The 18,649-nt window shown below is 45.5% G+C and overlaps 1 long non-coding RNA gene across 1 annotated transcript; it reads right to left on the reverse strand.

The window, feature by feature from the left end:
- Positions 1-4,119: 4,119 nt before the first annotated feature.
- LOC123373567 lies at positions 4,120-6,131 on the reverse strand. Its single transcript, XR_006580762.1, has 3 exons — positions 6,035-6,131; positions 4,548-4,630; positions 4,120-4,465 (listed from the first exon to the last, which is right to left on the reverse strand). It is a non-coding gene; the product is annotated as an uncharacterized LOC123373567 (long non-coding RNA).
- Positions 6,132-18,649: the final 12,518 nt, after the last annotated feature.

Genomic DNA, 18,649 nt, shown 5'->3' on the forward strand with positions numbered 1-18,649 from the left:
AAATGGGGTTAGCAAGAATCAAATCACATTGGCTGGAAAGAGACACGTATTTATTTAGAAAAAGAGAATTTTTTTTTTAAATATTAAAAGGTGAATTCATAAGGTAGAGCTGCCTGGGAACTGTGCTTTTTGCATGTATGGTTTTAAATAAAAAAAAGTGAGCGCTCACCCTAGCAACTAGAGCAACACACGGTTCAGTACTTCCATGACGCTGAACAGCTTATTAACCTAGAACCATAAAATCACTCACAATGACATTTAGTAACATGAAATGTCAGACATAAATCCACCAGTGTAAGGAAACTCGCAGCCAGGAAGCCTGTCGCTTACCCCTCTTGTGTCTACAAACAGCAAGATACACAACATGGAAAGTGAGTAAGAGGCCTGGGTGCATCTAAAGGCTCCAAGAGCAGGCTGGGAGTTTGGAACGCAGGAATTCTAATCCCAGCTCTGCCACCAACTCCCACTGTGGCCTTGTACAAGTCACTTTGGACCAGATTTTAAGGAGTTCAGCAACCCCAGTGGGGGCTAGGTTTTCAAGAGCTCCACTTGTTGGGTGCTGAGTGCTTTGGAAATCTGGCTCTCATTGAGGTGGCTAAAAGGGAGCTGACTTCTTTTAGAAATCCTGCTCCAATTGTGGGTGCTGAGCATGTGAAAATATGCCCCGAGCTCTTTTGAAAACAAGTACCTTAAGGTCTGATGCTGCAGCTTCAAGGGGGAGTTGTGGGTGCTCCCAGGATCAGACCCCTGGAGACAATAATACTGTGAGTGTGGGTGAGGTTTGATTAGTTAAACCCTGATCCTGCAAGCAAGCAGCTCTCATATAGAACCCCACTGGCTTCAGTTGCCCACAGGGAGCTTCTTGCAGGGCCTAGGTTTGAACAGTGCTTTGAAAATGTTAAAGCAATACTGTCAATGTGAAATCTAGTCATGGTTCAAAACACAGTTACAGAGGAGTTTCAGGTACTACACCTGGCCCTGAGTCCTCCTGGGAATTACTGCAGTTTTACAATCTAATTTTCCATGTTTGAAGAAATACTTCTCTCTTCCTTGTTTCTGTGTGAAAGCCCCATACAAAAATGAGAAAATGACTCAGGCTCCAATCTCCTGCAACCACACGTACACTTAACTTTAAGCATAGAGTGACCATATTTCCCGAAGGAAAAACGGGACACCATGTGGGGCTGGCCCAAGCCCTCCCCGCACTGTGGGGTTGGCCTGAGCCACTCGTCAGAGCCCCATTCTCACACGGGGCTGGCCCAAGCAGCTCACTGGAACCCCTGTCCCTGCACGGGGAGCAGGCAGAGCTTGGGTGTGCAGCGACGCTCATATTACATAGGGTGACCGTATCTCCCAAAGGCTAGGACTGGCCTTGCAGGGACAGGCATCACTCCTCACTCAAGCAAGCCCTGCCTGACCCCTGCTTCTCGCCCCCCTGAATGGGGATGGCATTGCTGCTCGCCTCCACGTCCCCCCACACGTTCCTCTGCATCCCACTTTTTTGACAAATGCCCACTTTTGCCAAAAAAAAGTCAGAACAGCCAGGACAGGGCTTAAAAAGGGACTGTCCCGGCCAAAATGGAACGTGTGGTCACCCTATTTAAGTATGTGAGTAGTCCGATGGAAATCAGTAAGATTACTCATGTGGAGAGCTGGCTAGAGACGAGTAATTCCACTGTACAGAAGATTTTGCTAGTTCAAAATTTGGTTTCATTCCAAATAAGAACCCCAAGTGTTTTGAAATTCTCCCTGAAAGAGGATGAAGCCATGGTCCTGAGGTAGTCCACATGGTGAGGTGTCTCAGAGCCATGGACCCTGGAAGTGCTGGGGTCCCCAACCCTGGAACAGTCTGCATGCCGGCAGTCCCCAGAGCTGTGGATGTTAGAAGCTCTGGCTCTCCAACACACTGCCAGGCATGTTGCTGAGGAGCCGCACAGGCAAGCTGTCAGGAAACCAGACAGGTTTTGAGGCCTGCCCAGCCAGCAAGTTTCCCTCAGGACCCACTTGGCTTCCAGAGGAACTTCTCTGAAATCAAACTGTCTCCACAAAACTTTTTGATTTTGACAAATCCACTAATTCCAATGAAAAAAACTCTTTTGTCTGAGTTTTTCCAACCAGTCCTATGCAAGTGCTTAAAATTAAAAGTCTGTAACTGCAAGTTTGGTGCGTCAGCGACTGGATGGAAAGGGGGAAATAGCAAAACTGACCATGCAGAAAGCACTACCAAATACACAAAGTAAACTAACTGAAAAAATAGGGGAAAGTAAATGTACTTTCTAACGTCTTTCAGTTCTAGTAAATGTAGTTGTTATTGGTAAAAATGACACAAAGCGTTTTCTGACAGATGTCTTATTTTTTAGTTGATGGTCTCTCTCTGTAAGTGCAAAAGCATTGTTATGTGGCAGTTTTAATGTAGTAAAATGGGGACTTGATTGAAATCAATAGCCCCATTTTGCTTGTCGCTTATTTAAGCTTGATTTGAACCCAGGTTTTTAAAGGCTCCTGCACTAATCATTAGCACATCTCCTAGAGCCAGAACACCTTTCTGCATTTCACATGCCTGAATTAAAAAAAAAAAAAAAAAAAAAAGTGCAATGTAAGATTTTTTGTGTTAAAGTATTTAGCTCGCCACTCCTTCCATTATTAGATGAACTAAAATGTGACAGCTGAAAGGAGATTAAACACATCGGCACATCTACCTTGAGCAGAGGAAGCCTTTCATAACTCACACAGAGTTATTGGGCTTACCCACAATATTAGTGATAAAAATTGATTAGCCATTCCCACCTGTTTCATGGTCCAGGGCTATTTTTTCATTGGTGCTATAAGTTGGTTTTATACAAAGGGAAATAGTATTATTAAATAGCAGAGTATATACATAATATATTGTACTTACAAAAGGCCCCAAAACAGCTGAAAGCAGCACCTGTGGGCCTGCTGGCCCACAAAAGCAATCTGAATGCTCTGGACTTTGCATCTGCTAAGGTTACTCCTTGCTCTGAAGAGGAAGTATCTCTTCTTTAGTGAATTTGCACTGCCCAGTCTGGCTTTCTGCTGCCTCTCTATTCCCAAGGAGGAAGATTTATGACTCTGCCAACCTGATCATCATACATACCATCACACTGAGCTCCGGGAATGGCACGTGGGAACACGCTGAGCAATGTCATGGTGCAGAGTGGGGGGAGGAAAAAGATTGACTAGTATATAACTAGGAAAAAAATTAAAGGAGCCACAGTCTGAAGTGAGATTGGGAATCTCCCTGGCTGAAATCTGTGTTTTGAAGATACAGATGGGGCCAGAAGCTCACCTGCTTCCAAAGAAGCAGACTTCTTATTAGTCACCAAAGGAAGCAACTTGATGGCCATTAGAGGCCAGAGCCCTCCAAAATGCTCTTGTAATTGGAGAAGTGGGAAAGGGAGGCTCCCCTCCCCATCCTGACTCTGAGCCTAGACTATTTAAAAATGATCACACTATCTTTCCAAGAACAGGTCATTTTAAAGACTGTACTGGAATTTTTCTGTCTCCCCATCTGAACCGGCACAGGGGATGTTCTCAGGCACCACAACTGCAGGTGAAGTAGGGACACAGACTGTCCCAAGAACTGGGCATTCTGGAGTGCCAAGTAGTGAGTAGAAGCTTACTACTCACTCACTCTTCTCACCGTGACCCAAACAGCCCACCAACTCCCTTCTAAGGGGGAATGGATAGGGTAAGGTATTGGCCTCTTCACAGGCCAGTGTTTTCCTTGGTTAGACTTGGCCTAATTTAGACTTTGGCTAGTATATTCAGGATCAGGTCCCAAAGAGTCCGTTTTCTACACATGTAACTCCTATTAATGGAAAGGGTCATTTTGTGCACATAGGAAAGAGGGAAACAGGCTCCTAATAGAAATTCCTAACTACTTGGCTCCATAGCTGATATCTTCTCTCACACAACAAACAAACACATAGACAGATGTAAAAGAAAAAGAGAAGGAATTTCACAACTCCCAAACCAAAATCTCTTCTTTATGTGAGGGAAGAAGAAAAGGCAAGTCTTTATATACAGGCATTGATGTAAACTCTTTAGGGCATGGACTGTCTTTTTGTTCCATGTTTGTACAAGACTCTAGCACCATGGGGCACTGATCCATGACTGCGGCTGCTAGGTGCTACCACAGTACAAATACATAATGATACTATCTATGTATACCTACACATTCAGCATCATTGTTTTCTCATCTGAGTTGTGTAATCACAAGAGAACTTTGGATTTGGATCTGAACTCTGCATCTTGGACCAATCTCAAATTAACACATGTAATAATTTCTCTGCCATTACAGGAGCCTTCATCACTGGTGCACCGCAGTCCCTCCTCTTCTCTGCCTGTGGCACCTAATGGTCTAGTCTCCTGTAGGTCTCTTTTACTTGGTCTCATTTCGGTTGTTGGGTCCAGTGTGCTGGTGGTGCTGAATGGTGTTGGTGCCCTGTTATATACAGGAGGTCAGACTAGATGATCTGGTGGTCCCTTCTGGCCTTAAACTCTATGACTAAAAAGAAGCGACATACCTAGGTGTTACTGGTCCAGCAGAATCCATCTGATATATGGGAAGTAAAAGACATGGCAGGTGAAGAGGTGAGCTTTACAGTACCTGGAGAAAACAGACAGCTGGAAAAGATCATTTTAGCAAAATTAAGACTTTATATACATAAAGCTATGTTTTATGGCCCCATGTATTTGTAAAGCGGGTATAAACTAGACTCTTGAAATAGATCAAGTTCAGACACAGATGTTAAAAATAACACTAGTTTGCCATCTAGTGTTGTAGGCTCATATTACAGTTAGAACAGATTGCCCTGATAAAAAGAACAGGAGTACTAGTGGCACCTTAGAGACTAACAAATTTATTTCAGCATGAGCTTGGTTAACTAAGACCAGTAATTCCCGACTACTACCTGCTACTCATTTTTAATGACTAAGGTTTAAAAGAAGTCAAGGAGTTTTAGAATATAGGTAGGATTATAGGATCTTCAGCTTTTTTACATTAATTTTCTTCAAATTTTATGTATCAGACATAGGTGCTAGAACTAGGGGTGCTGGAAATGCTGCTGCACCCCCTGGCTTGAAGTGGTTTCCATCATATACAGGCTTTACAGTTTGGTTCAATGGCTCTCAGCACCCCCACTATACAAATTGTTCCAGCATCCCTGGTATCATAATGGCTGGAAAGGAGCTGTATTTTCTACTTGTCAATAGTGATGGGGAAGGAGTAAATCAGCAGTGGACACAAGCCATCTGTAGTTCATTTCAAAACCTTTCTCTAGCTGATTAGCTATCTCCTAAAAGTAGATATTTAGTGTCTCTCAGCAATAGGGGGTGGTCTGATTTAGTGCTAAAATTGTGATGGAGCAGTAGCCATTAGCTCAGCACCACTGCTTCCACTCAACATGGTTGGCAAATAAGTCTCCTGTTTGTGAATGACAACATCATTTAAGTATTGTCTTGGGAGTAAAGCTAGGTGAATAATTTTCAGTGACAGTGAGTAACATATTTGATCAGTTTTGACTTTTTTTCCCTCCTTGGTAATTGTCTCTGGGCAGATCATGCTTTTCTCATATTTATTCATTATTCTAAATTATTCACTGAATAATGTCACTGAATCACTCTTGGTCTCTAGATTGTGCATGAGCAATTTATTTATTGTATCTGATATTCCAGATTCAAAGTAGATTGGCTAGTTTGGATTCAATGCGTAGATCACATGGCATCGATTCGCTTCTTCAAGTGACTGAGTATAACCCTGTAGTGAGTTTCTCTTTGTGAACAATCAAGTTTATGAATTCACAATTCACTTTCCAGCAAATTCCAGTATTCACCTAGAATTTGCCATTTCCACAGCCATTTGGGCTATAACATTTGTTTGCTAGAATATATCTGGATAGCAAATATACCTTGGAACCAGGGGTGTGGGCACAGCCAAAGCTAATTTGTTACAAAATAGGAATGAATATTTGATTACCCCCACCCCTCTCTAAATTCACCCTGGCCTACTTACCCAATCTCAGAAGCAGAGAGGGCGGAGACGAAAGAATTTGACTGCACCATGCTGAAATCTCTGTTTGCAGAATTAAGAAGTCTTGTGATATGCAAACTGAAATTAACAGAAAAAAAGGAGACAGATTTGGAACCCCATTTACCGGGTTAGTGGAAATCTCTGACCTGGCATCCAGTCAGATGAGCTTTGCAAGTAATTTTTGGCTATATATGCAGGTCTTGACTCTTCAGTTAGATCCAAGCACACCCTGCAGAGTCTTATTGAAGTCACTGGGGTTCATCATGAGCAGTGCACAAGAATCTGCCTGCATGGGTATAGTTGTAGTATTGGGGTCGTTATTCAGAATAAAATACAGAAGAGTAAGACAAGTGCAGAGAAGGCTTAAGATAGAAGATATTTGGACAAGTGTTATGTTTATGACATACAAGGAGAGAATTTCAATTAACAAATATAAAATTCTCTTTCTGGAAGGCTGCAATGTAACACTACTTTATTTCTTAAAATCCAGAACCATAACACACAAGAACCAGAAAAGAGAGGGAGAGAAAGCAGGCTGCTCCCTAGAGCAGAGAGGTACAACTCAACCCACCTTACTCTAGGTTAGCTCTTTGCAGACTGACGACTGAAAGACTCAGATTGCATGTTTCTCTACAGAGCACCCTAGCCTGCAAGCAGGGCCAGGAAAACTCCTGGAATTTATAGTGACTGCTTACCATTTTAACTCGGTTTTAAATACAGCACAGTAAGCAAAAAGAAAATGTTTATGGCTTGAATAATGTACTGAGGTATAGCCAAGGAAAAATTAAGAAGATGATAAAAAAAATTGTGAAATGTATTCAAACCAGCTGCACCACTGAATCTCACCCAGTAGGGAAGCCCAATAATTGCTAGAGTAGTAAATACCATGAACAGTAGGCTGGGTTAGCTTTACATTACAGCACAGGTTAAGTTACAATCCAGCATCATAACCTTTACTTAGTGGTTTAATGGTTTTGTGACTGAGGGGGAAAAGAATCAGGTTTAGAACAATGTGGTGCTGAGTTCTAAGCTCCATTTTGCAGCTGCAGAAAGGGTAATGTCTTTGTGACGCTGTCCACGTATTTTGACACCTGCATGACTATGGGGATAATACCAATAATAAAGTAATGATAATAATACGCTAACATTTCCATAGCAGCTTTCATCTCAAAGGATCCCAAGGTGCTTTACTAAAAGTATACACACTCTGTAGTTTTTACACACCTAGAACACCTTTCACCCAAGGATCTCAGTGTGCATTGCCAGCTATATCCCTGCAGCATTACAGAAACACAGTCCTCTCTAGGACAGGAGAACAAAAACTGCGTGGGTAAACAACAGTGGAGGATGGGGAATAGTAATCCCCGGAACGTCCTTGTTCAGGTAAGCTCCTAGTATTACAGGAAATGCCATGGTATCTTTAATATTCACACAGATAAGCAAGGACTTCATTTTTAAAGGTCTTATTCAATAGGATTTGGTTAGACTAGAAAAACTACAAACACTGTGTTGGCTAACGCACCGCAACCCTGGTCTCTTGTCATTGGCTATCTTAGCAATGCAGGGAGCTGAATCGGGATCACAGTTATGCTATACGTGCATAAAGGCAGCAGTTGATTTGATCAGCTATGCAGTGAAGTGCAATCACATTGATTCTACAAGATGCAGCTCACACAAAACATAGTCTTGCGATCAAAACCAGACTCTGATCTGCCATTGAATCCTGACCGTGGCATTCAAAAGCAGAGAAAGTTGTCCTCAGAATACTTTAAAGGAATTACTGCTCTGCTGATTTTTAGGACAGGATCAGTTATGTTTTTTAATGTATGTTTATACAAGTGTTTAGGTATGGGTCCATGTGAGAGCACACCTACAGAGAGAGAGAGAGAAAAAAAAACCAAAAGGCTCGGTTCTATCATTACAGAGTCTAAATTTGTTGGGTCATTATCTGTTTTAAGGAGGTCGAGCCTCCATTCATTACTCATCTGCCATCAGCATGTAGAGCAGAGCATTCCCTCTGCAGTGTGGTAAACATGCATAAGGAGCACCATAACACTTACTAATTAGTTTCCCTATACAGTATCTCATCAGGATTTTTTATTATTATTATTCTGACAGTGAGTATGTACAGAGAATGACTAACTATGTTGAGTTTGAGCAACATGATTAGGAAAGAAAAAATGCTTCCAAAAATTTCATTCTCCTTGATTTTTTTTTTTGGCAGAGATTAACTGCAGGAATAACCACCCACAATTTTCTTGCATAACCTTGTGCAGGAGATGGGCTGCAGGCAATTAACCATGTATTTCCCACACTCCAGTTTTGGCCTTGTCTAACCTGAAATAGCACCAGTTCAGTAACCGATTGAGAATCATGGTGTGTCAGCCTTGTAGAGGAGGCCAGTGTGTGGGTCAGCATCAGGTCAGCCAGACAGATCATTGAGATGGCACTACTTCCAAGCAGAGGCAACGCATGGCGGTGGGAGGGGTGTGTGTGTGTGTGTGTGTGTGTGTGTGACGTGATGTCACGTGCCTCACCAGATTTCTGCCAGGGTTTATGTGCTTTGCCCTGAACCCCGCGGCATATCACCAGAATCTTTAAATTGTGCGCCCCCTTCTCCTCACTATCAACAGTCACGTGTTGTCTCTGCTTCCAAGTGTAGTTAAGACCTTAAAGATAGATCCTGTCATGTGAATAGCGAAGCGTGGGTGGGCTTGTATAGAGGCCAAAATTTGAAAGCAACCTATAAAAACATTAAAGGGAGAAAATAGTGGCACAGCATAGCAGGGCAGTCTGTCCCTTTAAGGGCCCGAGGAGCCAGGGAGCAGCAAGCTCTGGCATAAGAAGAAGCCCAGCAGGTATGTGTTGGGAACCAACTGATCCAGCTAAGCAGCAGCTAATGGCTGGCTCTGATTCCCAGCTGGAAGATATAAGTAAGGACCCAGCTCTGTAAGAGAGGGAGGAGCAGGACAGAGAAACATCTTTCTGAGATGCAGGAGGGAAAGCTGCAACAGGGCAGATAGGGCCTGTAGTTTCCTGAGGCTAAAGGAGGGCTCTGACCCTTGAGCTACTGAGGGGTGGAGGACCCTACAGTCTACTTCAAGATGGTTACTTTCCCTCATTTCTTGTGACTGTGCAGCAGAGGAATAACAGAGCCTGCACTACAGGCTAAAACAGAGTTGGGTGTGGCTGCCTATTTCCTCCCCAAGCTAGTTGACAGGCCCACCACACAACACACAGCTTTAGCCTTCGCTGCATCTATAAAGAAACAATAAAAGTTACAACCCCTTCCCCGCCTTACTATATACCAACACCAGTCTTCCTAAATACCCAAGTCTGGCTGAGTATTCTTGGGCTGGGCCCTTGCTACACCAAGTTTGCACTGAGGGCTGCTCCAAGTTAAACCAGCTGCAGTGGCCTCACAGGGGCTGCCGAGCCAGCCAAGGAGCTGGTAGAGCACAGCACTTGATCCTGACTGTGTCAGCTTTGTGACACTCAAAGATTCCCCTCTGACGGAGGGGGAGCCGTGCCACGTTTACAACGGCGCCAGTGGCTCCATGGAGCCAGGCCCATGCCCAGAAGGGGCCCCAGCTTGCTCCACTTGCACTGTGTCCCAAGACCCCACTGCTCTCCCCACTCCCTCCTCTTGGCCTGCCCACTAGCTGGCTGAGGGCTCCTCTGCCCCCTGGCCCGACCCCAGTGCACCTCCAGCTCGGGTCAGTCTCTGCTTCCTACTACCTGTGTGGCCCGACCTGTCTCCCTGGAGCTGAGTTGCTTGGGACTGGTGCAGAAGCCTGGCCAGTCTCAGGTAGGGGGGTGGGTGTGTGTGTGTGTGTGGGGGGGTCTTGGCTGGACCCATCCAGGCATGTGGGTCCTGAGGGGACCCACCCGGGACAGGCCCTGGCCTGGCTGATCGCACCACTCCCGAGGGAACGGAGCGATTCCCTGCCCCGGGACCAGCCCTGGCTGTGTTGCCGGCTCAGCCCAGCAGTCACAGTCGCTTCCCAGCAGGGCTGGTGAGTGCGGTCAGGAGGCAGGGCGTGGGAGCTGCGGGGGAGCCAGAGGGGGGACATGCCAGCTGCTTCCTGGGATCCACGCAGTGTGGAGGCTAGCAGGGAGCCTGCCAGCCCCACTGCGTAGTGCCGCCAACTGGACAGTCAACGGCCCGGTCAGCAATGCTGACCGGAGCCGCCAGGATCCCTTTTCGACCTGGTGTTCCGGTTGAAAACCAGACACCTGGTCACCTTACTAGAGAGTGGGGGTTCTGTGGGGTGTTGGGCAGTTATGGTGGAGTTGTGGGCAGGGGGCACCGGGCACGGGTGGTGTTGTGCAGGGCCCTGTGCATTTGTGGGGAGGGTTTGGAGGGGGTGCTGGGCATACTGGGTCCAAGGAGGGGTGTTGGGTGGGGACCTGTGTGGCGTGGCATGGCATGGGCCCACCCCCGAGGGGAAGGGGCATGCTGGCAGCACAGGGCTGGGCAGGCTACTATGCATCTGGCAACTGACTAAATAGTGCCCTTGCACTGGGTTTGGCAGAACAGGACTGCCCCTGCCATGCCATGCCCCATTGCCCTTGGCTGGCCTCTCGCTCTGGGGATTGTCCTCCCTGCGCCATGGTCCATTGCCTCCATGGGGGCCCACAAATATGTTTGGCGCAGTGCCCACAAAAGGTTAATCCAGCCCTGGGAGAGCGTAAGTGTAGGAACTAGGGTTGCAAGGGGTGCTGCAGCACCCTCAGTTTTTGTGAGGGGTCCCACCCACCACCCCGCTCCCTGAGTCTGCCCGGGACTCCACTCCTGGCCCTGCACCTCGGGTCCCAACTCCTGGCTACAGGACCCACACATGTGGTTCTGTTCCCAGTGCCGCACACAGGGCCCTGGCTGCCGCTGGACCCACGTCCAGGGCTCTGCTCCTGGCCCCGCACATGGGGTCCCAGCCTTGGATCCCTTACTCCTGTCCATGTCCCCCCCGAGCCACAGTCCTGCTCTTGGCCCCAGATCTGGGGGGATGTGGGGGGCACAGACAGGAGTTGAGGGGATGAGGCAAAAAGTTTGGAGTGAGGACCACTGGCATTCAGCACCACCACAGTAAAAATTGTTCCAGCGTCACTGGGAGAGAGGGGGCATCTTTGGCTGTTTCTCTTCCCAGCTCAGCCCATATTGCTGGTGCTAAAGCACATGATGCTTTATCAAGTTCACATGTGCTTCTTCTGCTTGTTCCAAATCATCTGATTGTTTCTCATCAAGCCAAACATACAATTTTGACAGGGCATCTGCAATTACTGGGTGACAGCCTAGCTGGAACTCCAGAGTTATTTCATGCTACTGTACTTTCGAAAGCAATCACTGTATCCCTGGTGGTGCTACTCTGTGTCCTGTCTTGTTTATTGCAATCAGTGATTTATGGTCAGGTTCAGCTTTGTAGCTATGACTATAAGAGAAAATCAAGAAACTTTCTGCAGCCACATGCATGGCCCACCATCTCTTTCTCAATTAGCAAAAATACATACTCTATCATTGTCATCACACTCACAGCATACATTACAGGCAGCCATTCAATCCTTGTCTTTGTAGCAGTATGGTTCCCAACCCTCCTTTTGTTCCATTGGTGGAAAACTTGATCTCTTTAATGCATTAAAGAATTGCTGCACTGGCACTGATGTCAATACATGCTTCAAATCCTCGTTTGCGCTCTCATGCTCGGGCCTCCTTCTTGCGCATCTGTGTCAAGGGACTTTCTTAGGTGAGTTGTTTGAGCTGCATAGTTGGGTGTGAACTTATTGACCTATTTCAACATGCTTTGCAATCTCTAGATTCCTTTGTTTACCTTTTTGGGTCTCTGCATGTTCAGTATTGCTGTAATCTTAGACGCATCAGGCATTATTCCCTTTGTGGTCACTTTCTCTCCTCTACGACTATTTAAATTGTTTGGAATTGACATTTGGCACTGCTTGGTTTAAGGTTATGTCCTCTTGCGTGTGCCAGTGCTCTCCATAGTTTATGATGTTCAATAGCAGTGCTGCTCCGGTGTATTATGTCATCAGTGTGTACTTTCACATCCTGTGAGACCTACTTGCACCTGGGACATTGTGCCATGAAATATTTTTAGGGCTAAAATGTATTCTGAAAGGCAATCTTAAGGAGCCACACAGTGTATGGAAAGTGCACATCTGGGAGCTTTCTCTGACCAAAGGAACATGCCAAATGCCTGCCAATGTACCTAATTTGCTGAAGAATTTGACCTCTGCCTTTTTAGCAAACATTTCATTACTTACAGCCAAGTGGAAATGTTCCCTTGTAATGTTTTTGTGACGCTCTTGGGGCTCAATACAAGATCTGATTCCATTCCTTTTTACTCCTACAGTTCTAAGGCATGAACCCAGCACTTGGGTTTTAAAGTCCATGGACAATGCTATCTGCTTTGACGTTTTGCACCTCTTCCTTTGGTCTATTTATTTAAGGCTTGTGGAACATTTCAGGTGGCACACAGAAGAGGCGCTGTGTCCTCTTGTAACAGATCACGTTTTCTTTAATCATTTTTGTTGCTCTTCTCTGGACTTTCTCCAGTTTGCCATCATGTATTTCACTAGGGGACATCTCTTTCCTGTAAACAAGCCTTCAGAATGATACAGTTAGTCCACATGTGTCTGGTACTGGCTTGTCACCAGTTATTATTCTGATTCCCTCATAGAATCATAGAACTGGAAGGGACCTCGAGAGGTCATCTAGTCCAATCCCCTGCACTCAAGGCAGCACTAAGTATTATCTAGACCAGAGGTGGGCAAACTACGGCCCGCGGGACCATCCTGCCTGGCCCCTGAGCTCCTGGCCGGGGAGGCTCGCCCCTGGCCCCTCCCCCAAAGCCTCACTGCTGCGTGGGCAGCAGGGCTGCGAGCTCCTGCCGCTTTGAGCAGCATGATAAGGGGATGGCAGTGGCACGCGTGGGGGAATGGGGGGGTTGGGTAGGGGGTCCCTGGGGGCAGTCAGGGGACAGGAAGCGGTTGGATGGGGCCGAGGTTCTGGGGTGGTCCGGGGTTGGGGAATGGAGGGGGGTTGGATAGGTCGTGGGAGTCCCGGGTGGCCTGTTGGGGGTGGGGTGTGGTTAGGGGCGGGGGGTCAGTCAGGGGACAGGGAGAAGGGGAGGTTGGATAGGGGGTGGGATCCCAGGGGGGCAGTTTGGGGCAGGGGGTCCTGGGAGGGGATGGTCAGGGGGACAAGGAGCAGGGGGGGTTGGATGGGTCAGAGGTTCTGAGGGGGGCAGTCAGGTGGTGGGAAGTTGGAGGGGGCAGATAGGAGGCAGGGGCCAGGCTGTTTGGGGGGCACAGCCATCCCTACCTGGCCCTCCATACCCTTTTGCACCCCAATGTGGCCCTCAGGCCAAAAAGTTTGCTGACCCCTGATCTAGACCATCCCTGACAGGAGTTTGTCTAACCTGCTCTTAAAAATCTCCAGTGATGGAGATTCCACAACCTCCCTAGGCAATTTATTCCAGTGCTTAACCACTCTGACAGTTAAGAAGTTTTTCCTAATGTCCAATCTAAACTGCCCTTGTTGCAATTTAAGCCCATTGCTTCTTGCCCTATCTTCAGAGGTTGAGAAGAACCATTTTTCTCCCTCCTCCTTGTAACAACCTTTTATGTACTTGAAAACTGTTATAATATATGGAGGTATACTTATCTCATAGAGCTGGAAGGGACCCTGAAGGGTCATTGAGTCCAGCCCCCTGCCTTCATTAGCAGGACCAAGTACTGATTTTGCCCCAGATCCCTGAGTGGCCCCCTCAAGGATTGAGCTCACAACTCTGGGTTTAGCAGGCTAATGCTCAAACCACTGAGCTATCCCTCCCCATCAATATCCCTTCTTAGTCTTCTCTTCTCCAGACTAAATAAACCCAATGTTTTCAATCTTCCCTCATAGGTCATAGTATCAGAAGGGTAGCTGTGCTAGTTTGTATCCACAAAAACAACGAGGGGTCTGGTGGCACCTTAAAGACTAACAGATTTATTTGGGCATAAGTTTTTGTGGGTAAAAACCCCACTTCTTCAGATGCATGGATTGAAAATTACAGATACAGGCATAAATATATATTGGCCCATGAAGAGAAGGGAGTTACCTTACAAGTGGAGAACCAATGTTGAAGGCCAATTCAGTCAGAGTGGATGTGATCCACTCCCAATAGATCACGTTTTCTTTAATCATTTTTGTTGCTCTTCTCTGGACTTTCTCCAGTTTGTCCACATCTTTCCTGAAATGTGGCGCCCAGCACTGGACACAATACTCCAGTTGAGGCCTAATCAGCACAGAGTAGAGTGGAAGAATTACTTCTCGTGCCTCGTTAACAACACTCCTGCTAATACATCCCAGAATGATGTTTGCTTTTTTTGCAACAGTTTTACACTGTTGACTCATATTTAGCTTGTGGTCCACTATGACCCCCAGATCCCTTTCCACAGTGCTCCTTCCTAGGCAGTCATTTCCCATTTTGTACATGTGCAGCTGATTGTTCCTTCCTAAGTGGAGTACTTTGCATTTGTCCTTACTGAATTTCATCATCATGTGTAAGCCCAAGACTGGTTGCTTTTCTGTGTGCACCACAACTCCTCCTCTTGTACTGGTTTGTCTTTATAGTTCAGTGACAGTCAGACTTAGCCATGGGTGGAATTGTCCCCCACTGTTGACTCTTCAAGTTTTATACTTTGAACCAAACCTCCTCCATTTTGCACTATTGCATTCACTTGTGCTCCTGTGTCACTATAATCATACATCACACAAAGACTATTTGTGCATATCTTCATTAACCATATTGGAAAAGTTTGCAGCTTCTTTCTTCTTTGTGTTTATAACTGGCTCGTCCCTTTCATTTGAGGAATCCTCACGTTCCATCTTTAATGTCTGCATTTTCCAACATGTTTGTACATTTTTGCAAAGTAGCTGTGCTTACTATGCCTAAATGGTGGACATTTTCTATATGCATGCCAGCTGCCAGATTGCTGACATTTTTCCTTGTTCCCGCTCTGTTTTGATTTTCAGTGTGCTTTATCCTTACTTGCTTAACTCTGGTGTTTAAAGTTACGTGCTCTCTGCATCTCACTGGGGCCTTAATTTGAATTTCTGACTGTTCTGTTTCTTGGCATAGGTATAGTCCTTTTTTTTCAGGCCCTTGTCCCTGAGTAGGCTTTCCTAGACCTCTTTATTTTTGCCGCTCCAACTTATTTAGTTTTGAATGATGGAGCCTGAATACTCCAAATTAACAAGACTTTTTAGTCTATAAAAAAAATCTCAGTTATTTCTCCATTTTTCCCAGGTCCTTATCCAGAAAATAGATCTTTCGTAGATAATTTCTTTAGGGACACATTGATCCTCAGACCTTCTCATGACTTCTTTAAAGCTTTCTTCCCTTCCTCATCATCACTCACACTCTGGAATGCAGCACTTCGACACCCAGCCACCGTAAAAAAAATGTCATTTCTTTTGTTGTTTTCCATCTTACTAACTCTCCTATACATTTCAGATTGCTGAGTCTTTTCCCAGTCGTCTCAGCATTCCCTGTGATTTTTTAAGGCAGATGGAGAATTTGTGTGTTGTGGTTGCAGGTGTTCTGTGGCTAGGGAGACCAGATGTCCCAATTTTATAGGGACAGTCCCGTTTTTTGGGTCTTTTTCTTATATAGGCTCCTATTCCCCCCCCCCCATCCTGATTTTTCACACTTACTGTCTGGTCACCCTATCTGCGGCAGCCATTTTTCATTCACCCTGTCACCTTGCTGTGGTCAGTGTCCCTTTCATCAGACAGTTGCAGTCTGGTTGCCCTTTTCCTGGACTCACCAGCAATCTGTGCCTTGCATTCCTGGTACCAAGTTGTATGTCGATGATGCTGAAGACAGGCTTTAGAATAAGTTGTTCACTTAACTAACAAATAACATCTAATGTAAATAGAGCACTGTTGCTGCTGTAATCTAACCTGGCTAATTCTCTCTTCTCTGCAATTACTTTCTGTCTCTGTGTGTGAGAGGATCTGAGTCGACAGGAAGTGTGACACTCTGTAATATCCTGCAGAGGATGTGGCAACTTTAAATATACTGCTAAATTTTAACCCTTTATAACCAGCCATCATCCTCAGCAGGGACTGAACTCACAATCTTGAGAACTATAAATATAGGCTTCTACAACGAGCTAAAGGAGACATTTTTCAAAAGTGCTAAAGTAGAAAACTGTATTATTGTCAGGACCAGCCATTCAAGGGGGATTGATATCACACACTAAGCCAATTCCATGCTCCCCATGTTAGACAATTTCGTCCCAGGTATCTGAGGTGCACACACAGGAGTTCAAGTCTCACAGGCGGTGCCCTTTTAATGAACTGGGGCTGCAATACACTTTCAGACAGCATGGTCACTGGGTGGGACTTCAGACACTTGGGATGTGCTTGTCTAACAGAAGGAAAATCCAATATACTGGGCTAGTGTATGTGCTCATTCCTAGCTACTGAGAATTCTTCTTTAGCTCAAACTGTAGAAACCTGTGCATTTGATGCTGAAGTCTCAGGGTTGAATCGTCACTGATGACGACAGTATCTACATGTGCATTTGACCATGACTCATTTACACATAGGCTCATTAGTCAGAACAAGATTTATACAGATGCCAGTAACAGCAAGAGGGAATGCTCTATTCCCCCCATGGACTTTACGCTCTACAGGTGCCATTTAGATGAGAGGAGTGCACCCACAAATGTTTAGCATCTAGTATAACTTGTTTTCTGTCACAGATTTGGCAAACCAATCAACAGGAACCAAACTGGGATCAATTTCAGGTGATTGAACTTGTTTCCCATCGATTTCAGGGCTGACCCCATGACAGAATAATGAGGTATGCCTGATGCCAATCACCACCTGAATGCCACTGCACATCCTTCCATGTGATTGAACTGCCACTGCAGCACAAGGGAGCGAGAACAACTTTGATAAACTCAGGAGGTGAAACTGCAAGAACAAGCTAGAAAGGGAAGTGACAGAAAGCAGAGTACATGCCACTGCTTGTCACTTAGCAGAGACAAAAGTGTGTGCAACAAAGGCAACAACATTATCAGATTAGCAACACCTGCAACAAACAGAAACATATCTGTGAAGACAGGGGATCTGTCAGCTGTCATTATAACACCATTGTGCGAACCATGATACATTAAGTGGGATAAAGAGGTGGTGTCTAACAGGCGTAATTATAATGGTGTTGAAAGGGACACTATCAAAGCTAACAGACCTGAAATTAGATCTACCAGTCTTGTGTGTGGGTGAGCACCTAATGCAACACCACGTTGTGCCTCAGCTCTGCCTGATGGCTCCATTCTTACGTCCCAGAGTGTCATTGAAACTGACAGACACCCTGCTCTTGAGTGCAGAACTCTTACATAGCTCACTATCCCACTTGCTCACAAGCAGGGAGTTGGCAAGATAAGAAGAGGGTCATTGTGACAGGGAATGTTGGGGAGTGCCTAGCACAATGGGACCCTGATCCACCACAGGGTCACCTATGTGAGTGGGACCCCAATACAAGTAAAAAATATGCTTGACCCATATCTCCTACTACTTCTGCTGCCTTTCTCTATGGGTGAGTGCCTCTCAGAAACACTTTAACTAGTGTTTCAACCTTAAACTCTGAAGATTAGACTACATTCATCATACAAAGCAAAGCACTGAAGTAATATGAATTGAACCTTACCAAACAGCAGAACATAAAATGTAAAGGTGTGTGTGCTGGCACCTAAGTATTGTGATGGCACATGGTACATTACCACGCACACGCACACACACACACACTTTTCCTAGCAATACAGAACATCCAATATATAAAATGTCCCATAATCATAGTTTAATCAAAGCATAGCATTTTATTTCTCTTATTGAAGAACATGTGGTAAAAATAAAATATAATATACAGAGTATTGACCTGTTGGGAAATCAGGATAGTTCCACCAATCCACTTAAAAGAGAAAAGATAGCAGCCACATAAGGGGCTGTTTTGTCTTGTGCAGCTCCTGCTTTAAAGGCTTTACAGGCCAGTTCATTAAGCTGCTACTAATACGCTCAGGTTCATCAATCACCTGTAAGATGTTGTGCTGGCTGGAGCATGTGTATTAGAAGCAGAGACGTGTAATAACCCAAATAATACACTTCCCAGGTGGCTCAATGGTTGGCCCTTTTTGAGGAATCGAAATGTTTTGAATGTTAATCGGAAAAAAATTGGGGCCTGAGCATTTGGAATTTCATTGTGCATATGAACATGGGGCTAAATGGGTCTTGTCACGGCTCTGAAGAACATTCTAGTCAATCAGTAGCTGCATTTAGGCTCTCAGGGCCCAATTCTCCTCTAACTGGTGTAAATCAAAGAAACTCTATTTAAGTCAATGGAATAACACAGGTGTAAAACCAGCAGGACAGAATAAGGCCCTCTGTCATTTGACCAGCACCACAGGAGTCAGTCATTTTGGAATCAGTGCTCCTAGCTTACACTGTTCTTGGCATTAGTTGCTACCACCCACGAGGCCAGATTTCACCATGGCACAAGAAGGCACAGCTTCTGTGGCCTGCTTATGGAAGGGCTG

Source organism: Mauremys mutica, chromosome 1 (assembly GCF_020497125.1).
Source record: "Mauremys mutica isolate MM-2020 ecotype Southern chromosome 1, ASM2049712v1, whole genome shotgun sequence".
Lineage (NCBI taxonomy): Eukaryota > Metazoa > Chordata > Testudines > Geoemydidae > Mauremys > Mauremys mutica.